Source organism: Tenrec ecaudatus, chromosome 9, assembly GCF_050624435.1.
Source record: "Tenrec ecaudatus isolate mTenEca1 chromosome 9, mTenEca1.hap1, whole genome shotgun sequence".
NCBI lineage: Eukaryota > Metazoa > Chordata > Mammalia > Afrosoricida > Tenrecidae > Tenrec > Tenrec ecaudatus.
Genome location: NC_134538.1, coordinates 157,213,249 through 157,221,586, shown reverse-complemented (window position 1 = coordinate 157,221,586; position 8,338 = coordinate 157,213,249). Strand labels below are relative to the sequence as shown.

The window sequence follows — 8,338 nt, the reverse complement described above, 5'->3', positions numbered from 1 at the left end:
CCCGCCAAGTTCTCCCTTGGCCTCAGCTTTCAGCAGGAAGCCAGCCCGTGGCTCAGTCTCACCATCCCATAATCTCGGCACTTCCACACTTGTTCTGTCCCATAGTCTCTGTGCCACAGTCTGTTGCCTCTGGCCTCACCCTCTGCAACTTTAGACAGAAATCTGGAATGTGCTTGTGATAGTTAAGGTTTAGTGTGCCAACCTGGCCGATAAACACATGTGGGTTTAATTGAAGGGCAGGTTAATTGAAGGGCGCAGAGAGACACGGCTCAGAGAGCCTCGCCTTTCTGGTTCTCTGGTCTCTTGTTCTCTGATGGTCCGACCAGTGAATGGCTGCCTTTGCTAGCTCTCTGCCTCAGCTGGCAAGGCTCACTTCCACTGAGACATCTGTGAGGAGAACCACATAGACTTACCCCGATGCAGCCCTGGGTGCTGGAGAAGCCACGTGGAGACCCCTGCCAGTGCTGAGATGCTTACACTGCCATTGGATTCAAAGACATTTTACCCACTGCCCTGTGATCCTCCTGTATTCGATGTCATTGTATGTGTTTTGTGAGTTTGAGGAGGATTTTGTAGATCAGTGTTGGACAAATAGTATAAATCAGACTTAGGGGCGCTTTTCCCCTGGCCGGCAGCGCGGAGGCCGCACGATGCCTGGAGTTACTGTAAAAGACGTGAACCAGCAGGAGTTCGTCAGAGCTCTGGCAGCCTTCCTCAAAAAGTCCGGAAAGCTGAAAGTCCCCGAATGGGTAGACACAGTCAAGTTGGCCAAGCATAAAGAGCTTGCTCCCTATGACGAGAACTGGTTCTACACGCGAGCTGCCTCTATAGCACGGCACCTGTACCTTCGGGGTGGCGCTGGGGTCGGCTCCATGACCAAGATCTACGGGGGGCGGCAGAGGAATGGTGTCATGCCCAGCCACTTCAGCCGGGGCTCCAAGAGTGTGGCCCGCTGGGTCCTGCAAGCCCTGGAGGGGCTCAAGATGGTGGAGAAGGACCAAGATGGCGGCCGCAAACTGACACCTCAGGGACAGAGAGATCTGGACAGAATCGCCGGACAGGTGGCAGCTGCCAACAAGAAACATTAGAACAAATGATGCTGGGTTAATAAATTGCCTCGTTCGTAAAAAAAAAAAAAAAATCAGACTTAGGGGCTTGGATGCTTTCCAAGTGTACACTTACCCTATACATAAAACTCTTTCTTATACATCTATGAGTGTCTGTGGATTTGTTTCTCTAGTCTGCCCAGACTAACACAGGCTCTTCCAAAGTTCCTGGCTTATCTCTCTCTGCTGCTGCTTCAAAGATGGTTCATCCATATAACTAGGGGGTGGGTGGGGTGGTGGTAATGAAAACTGACCAATCCCCTCTATTAGTGGTACACACACCCTCTTAGTATAGTCCCACCCAGTTACTTGGTGGTGGTTCAGGTTTGAGTAAATGACCACTACAATGTCCAATTTAATTATGTGAAGTCTTTATTTTGAGGCTAGCCCGGACTGCAGAGGGAACCTTTAAAAGGAGCTGTCCACCTGTACTGCAGCACAGGTTGGTCTTTGGCCATCCCTTTTATATCATTAAGGGAGCAAGCTTAATATAGAAAGAAAAAAAAAAGTTAAAAACTCATATCAAAAAAACCCCTCACCTCTCATATCACTAAGCAGTATTGACAGAAGTAAAATAAGAGTATTTTAAAAAAAAGAAGAAGGTCTTTTCAGGTAAAGTCTTAGGTGCCTTGTTTTATGATGCCAGCCTCCCTGGTGATGGGGGAAAGACTTAAGGGAGAGAGGGATCCAGTTTAAACAAGAATTGGTCTAACCACAATGACAAGCTGACATTCCATTGTGATGATAAAGCACAGATGACAGATTACCATGGCTGGTCCCAGGGAGGAGGAAGTCTTTAGGAGTGAGGAGGCTTTTGTGGCAGTTTAGCTTAGCCTTTAGGTCAATTAAAGAAATGGGGTGACATGAGTTTGTCTATTTGAGATGGGAGTTCAGAGACATGAAGAAATTTCCCTCCAGCACAGGAGTGAGGAGATACAGAGATTTGGCAGGGACATTTGTATATGTGATGCAAACTTCTCAAACATAACCAAACACTTGGAGGAAGCCTGAAGGAAGGAGTCCCTGGGCCTAGGGGCTCGGGACAGGACCATAGTCTCAAGGAACACCAAAATCAGTTGGCGTAACATAGTTCACCTGGGAAACGTTCCACACCCTAATTTGGTGTTGGGGAGTCAGGAGCTGGGGTCTTAAAAGCTCATGAGTAGCCATAAAATGTGTAATATTGACAGAGGGAGAGTAGTGAAAATCAAAAGACTTATGGAAACAATGAGTCCAGTGGACTAATGGACCATGCAAACATCATTCTGTAAAACTCAAAATCATAAAAGCGATCAGGCTTAATTGACTGGATAAAGATAGGTGAGACCTGCCCCCCAACCTCTCCAGACAATGGTCCTTAGTCACTCTTCAGATCTAAAACTGAACTCACACCCATGTTAAATTACTCAACCATTTAAGATCAAAAGGGCAGGGGGGAAAAGACAGGAAAGAAGGTAGTGGCAAACCTACCTGCCTTCAGAGAAAAGAATGCAAATCAAGATCAGTTCAAGGAAAGCTGATGGCAACAGATGTACAAATAAGTTTGATACAATTGATGTATGGAATGTTATAAGAGCTGTAAGAGCCCCCAATAAAAATGATTTTAAAAAATTAGTCCAAGACTGATTCCCACATGTGGTATAACTTAATGCCACAACCTTTTAATACAGTCCCTCATGGTGTGGTGACCCCTCAACCATAAAATTATTTTTGTTGCTACTTCATCACCGTAATTTTGCTACTGTTATGAATCAGATGACCCCTGTGAAAGGGTCATTCAACCCTCAAAGGGGTCTCGACCCACAGGTTGAGAACCGCTGGTCTAGCTGCTTCAGCCTGAGGGGCCAGCTGGATGACTCTGCCTGAGGGTCATTAAGACATCAAGGAAATTGCTTGCACAACAGCAATGCTAATTGTTTTTTCCCCCACCCCACCCCTATGCTAATTGTTTTATCTGACTTTTTTCTGACTCTTATAATGAACATTTATGCTTCATATCTCTTGTGAGGAGAGTAATGGAAAATTATATGATTCCCCTCAAATGGGCATGATGGTGCAAAAATATATAAACTATGTATTTGGAGCACAAGCAGGTCACCGCCAAGACCGCCTGCACTGCTGTGGATCTGCCCACGGCACCACCTTCCAATAAACACTTTCTCTCCAACTCGGAGTGAGTGAACTGCCTCTGCTGCTCCAGGGCATGAACTGGTGAGAGAGCGGTAACAGTGGACGTGGTAGACATTGGACACACCTGCACTTCCCCAGCTTTTTACCAATTCCGACCACAGCTGTCCCTCTTCTGGCGCTCTCCTCCTCTGCAGGGTTCAATAGTCGGTTGCAGTGGCCACACAAAACTCACAGACAGTACTTACAGCTAAGTGGCTAGTAAGGAAATAACTTGGGATTGGGATCAGGATCAGGATCAGGAAGCATTCAGGCAATGTCTCCCTTCTTTCACACAAGCAGGCTCTCTCAGCTCCTCTCAGTTATGTAGGCCCGCTCTCAGCCCCCTCTCCCACCCCAGGTCAGCCTCCTCTCAGCCCTCTGGGACAGGCTCTTCTTGGTGTTGAGTTGGTCACCGTGGCTCTGCTACCGGGGCCCCTTCTGGACCGCTCTCCTCTCCCTGTTATAGCCCCTGACTCCTGTTAGAGCTCTTTCAGGATGTTCCTTGTCTCCTCTCCCTTTCTCTACTTCTCTCTCCTTTGTTCTTTCTGCTTCTTCCTGTTGCTCCTCCTCCTCTTCTTTCTGTCTGCTAAACCTCTGTGGGACCAGCTACATACATGCACAACTTCGTGGCAATTTGAAGGGATGGCCTCACCCCACACACACACCAGTGGGGCCACAAAGTAATCAGTCCATGCTGGGTAGACCATGCACACTTCATTTGTATAGTAGGCAATGGTCACTTCTTTTGCATAATCCATAGTAACTTCATTTGCATGGTCTATTGACCAATGTCTATAAGGTGCCTAGCAGTCCAGGGGAGGCAACAGCCCAGGGCCAGGCAAAACAGTTATATAAACATATAATTTGGTAATTATGTAATGGCTTCTCCATGATGTGATCTGATATGATCAGCCAGTCAGGGTGGGATGCAGCACCTTTAATCAGGGTTGTGAATATCAAGGTGTTTCCTTGGAACATGACCTGAAACACTTGTTATCTTACAAGACGTGACAGGAGAGAGAAGCCAGCAGAGAGGCAGACATGACTATAATCAAACAATAAGAACCAGGGGCAGGCACAATATTTGCCTGCTGAGAACCTCTTAGACTAAGAGAAAGATTGATCCCAAGACATACAAATGGACTCTAAAAGGTTCATGGAAAAATGGAATGAAGGGAAGGAGATGAACCAGGCAAGGTGCAGGGTAGTAACGATGAAACATAAAACATATAACTTTCCTCTAGTTCTTAAATACTTCCTTCCCCCCATTATCATGATCCCAATTCTACCTTGCAAATCTGGCTAGACCAGAGGATGTACATTGGTACAGATAGCAACTGGAAACACAGGGAATCCAGGACAGATGACTCCTCCAGGACCAGTGGTGAGAGTGGTGATGCCTGGAGGGTGGAGAGAATGTGGGGTAGAAAGGGGGAACTGATTACAGGAATCTACGTATAGCCTCCTCCCTGGGGGAGAGACAGCAGAGAAGAAGGCGGGGGAGACGTCGGACAGTGTAATATATGACAAAATAATAATAATAATAATATATGAATGATGAAGGGTTCATGAGGTAGGGGGGAGTGGGGAGGGAGGGGGAAAATGAGCAGCAGATATTAAGGGCTCAAGTAGATGGCAAATGTTTTGAGAATGATGATGGCAACAAATGTACATATGTTCTTGACACCATGGATGTATGTATTTATTGTGATAAGAATTGTACGAGCCCTCGATGAACTGATTTTTAAAATGGAATGAAAAGATAATTGAGGTTTTTTTTCTTCTTTATTTTTTTTTAGATAACTTTTTCCTTTTTCTATGAACTCTTTGGAGTCTCCTTGTGTATGAATCCTGCATTGTGCTGGGTTGTCTAGCGAAACAAACTGAATGACGCTCATATACATATAAGACGGAACGCTATCTCAGGAAGGAACTTTCTATCACGGAGGTTTCCCAGCCCTGTGCACCTCAAGTCTCTGGGTCTGATGCTTGCCAGGGCCCTCTGCAGATGTCCGTAGTTGCAGACTGATGATGCAGCAGGGTGAAACAGGAAGCAGGGAGACGACAGGCCAGTGGGTGCAGCACCAGATGGATCCAAGTTCAGTGGAAACCTGGCAGGGCGCCAACTACTCTCCAGGTTGGAGGCAGACAAAGAGTCCCAGTGAAGGAGGAAGGCGAATGTGATAGTTACATAATCTCGTGTCAACTTAAGGGTATTAAGAGGGAAGGGGTGAAATTTAACCTGTCCATCAGGTCCCAGCTGGATTGGAGGGCGACCAGAGAAATGGCTCTCTGGAGGCTGGCTTCCCTCTCTCCCTGCCTTTCATCATCCTGTTGACAAGCCACACAGAGACTTGCTGAGCCCTGCGAGAGCCCCTCTCTCTGCTTCACCTTCCTACTGACCAGCCACTTGGAGCTACGCAGTCCTGAGAGAGCCCTGCAGATACTTCCACCACCACTGGAGCCACTGGTCTGTGGTCTTCCTGTACATCATTGCATGCGCTATGTGAATCTGAAGAGAGATTCATGCATGAGAATCGGACTTGTGGGCAAATATTGGACTTATGGACTTGATCTGGGCTGGGCTGGGACGTTTTCTTAAAATACAATTATTCTTTGATATAAAGCTCTTTCTTACACACATATGAGTGTCTCTGTATTTGTTTCTCTAGTCAATCTGGTCTAATAGGGAAGTGCCAGAGAGAGACAGAGAAAGACCCAGTTTCTCCCTTATCAATAGGCCACACCCCCTATGGAGACATCATCAGGCTTTGGCCTGATTGACAGGTTGGATTTCACTCCTACACTCTCATACAAATTCAAGTTGACATAAAATCAAACTGCCAAAAAAATTTTTTTTTAAATAAAATAAAATCGAACTGCCACAATGCCCAAGGGATTTTGGACCCACCGATACTGAAAGGTGTTAAAGATCCCTTCCCCATCCCCACCTCCCAGTCACACAGAGAGAAAGCCTTTTCCCTAACCAACACTCTCCATTTGGACTTCCAGCCTCAACTAGCAGGGAAAGAGTTCCTGTTTGCTAAAGTCATGTGCTTACAGCATTTACCTTATAGCAGCCCTAGGTAGCAGACACCTGGCAAGCTAACAAACCCTCTCCGAGAGAACTAGGCCACAGGTAAGGCCTCGGGATTTAGCGGTAGAAGGATCTCTTGAGTTGTTTTTCCAACTAAGGCACATGGCCACACAAAGGAACTCATTTCACCCCTCAAGGATAGCACAGGGTACCACCCCAAGCACCTGCTGCCCACCCCAGGCGCTGGCTCCCCCACCCTGCTGCTCTGTGTACGAATGCACAGCACCTCTGCTCTTGGACCAGTGTCTCTGGAAGAAGGCTGGTAGCCTGCAGGTCTTTTCATTTAGCATCGCTAATTAATGCCTGTCCATTTGTCCTTGGCGAGTGCTGTGTCTCTCCTCCAGCCTGAAGGGAATCCCTCCACCAGTTCCCCCACCTTCATCCCTCTCAGCTCAGTTCTTCCTAGAAAATATTGGTGCTAGGCAGATTCAACCATAGGGCAGCACCTGTGTCTCCTCCTTGTCTGCGCCCTCCCCTGAGGGCTCTTCGGACCATTTGACTCGTGCGCCACCTGGCTTTCACAGCTGCCTGGAACACCTGGTTGGCATGGACTTTGGACATTCCTTTTGACCCAGCCTCCTGATGTGTGTGGACTTCTCCTTTCTGCTTTCTGTGATGCAGCAAGATGACTCATTGCTGTCTCCTGGGGGTGGGGGGTTGTTTTCCTTTCCTGTTGCTGATACAACTGGTTCGGATGACCTCGTAGCACCCAGATGTGCCCCAGCAACGTCAGCTTGGCATGCTCGCCACACTTGATTTTGATGAAACTTTCCCACACACCTGGACCTTCCAGGAAAACAACAGTGGTAAATAAACAGACCAAAGAAAATTGTTTTTAATTCAGCCTCTCGCTAGGTAAATAATGGTTCCCTTTCTTTCTCCCCCATCTTCCCTCTTCTTGTCAATCCTCGCAAACGAGCAGGGGGCAAACTTTGGGGCGAGTTCTTGTTGTGGTTGTTGGTGCTGTTGGGTGCATCCAGCCAGCTCATCCACAGTGACCCCGTGCACAACAGAAGGACACACTGCCCAGTTCTGCATTTCTCACAAGAGTCCTTGTGCCTGAGCCCATGGATGCAGCCACTGTGTCTGCCCATCTCATGGAGGGCCTGCCTCTTTTTTGTTGCCTAATCCGCTTGACCAAGTATGATGTCCTTCTCCAGGGACTGGTCTCTCCTGTCCAAACATGTCCACACTATGTGAGACTAACTCTTGCCCTCTTTGCCTCTAAGGAGCACTCTGGCCTTACATTTTCCAGTAGCAGCAGCCCATGGTACTTTCAATATTCTTCTCCAGCACCACAATTCAAATGCATAGATTCTTCTATGGTCTTCCTTATTATTTCATGTCCATCTTTCTCATGTAGGTGATGCAATGGTGAATACCATGGCTTGGGTCAGGCGCACCTTAGTCCTCAAAGAAACCTCATTGCTCTTTAGTACTCAAAAGAGGTCTTTGCCACAGGCTGACCTAATGTCATATGCCTTTGGATCTCTTGACTGCTGCTTCCACGAGCATTGATTATGGACCCAAGTAAGACAAAATCGTTGGCAACTTCAACCTCTTCTCGATGTATCATGATGTTATCTGCTGGTGTGGTTGTGTTTTGGTCTTCCTTACATTGAGTTGTAACCCATACTGAAGGCTACAATCCTTGATCATCATCAGCAGGTGCTTCCAGTCCTCCTCACTGTCGGCAAGCACAGGTGTGTTATCTGCATGCCACAGGTTATTAACAAGCCTTCCTCCACTCTTGGTGTCGCACCCTTCTTCATATGATCCACCATCCCTGATTAACTTCTCTGCATACAGATTGAACAAGTATAGAAAGAGGACACAACCATGACCACACCCCTCCTGGTTTTAAAGCATGCAGTCCCCTTGTTCTGTCCACACAACTGCCTCTTAATCCACGTACAAGTTCCAAATCAGCACAATCAAGTGCTCTGGAATTCCCATTCTTCTCAAG

The 8,338-nt window shown here is 47.2% G+C and overlaps 1 pseudogene; it reads left to right on the top strand.

The window, feature by feature from the left end:
• The first annotated feature begins 602 nt into the window (after window positions 1-602).
• On the top strand, window positions 603-1,135 carry LOC142456598 (small ribosomal subunit protein eS19 pseudogene; annotated as a pseudogene).
• Window positions 1,136-8,338: the final 7,203 nt, after the last annotated feature.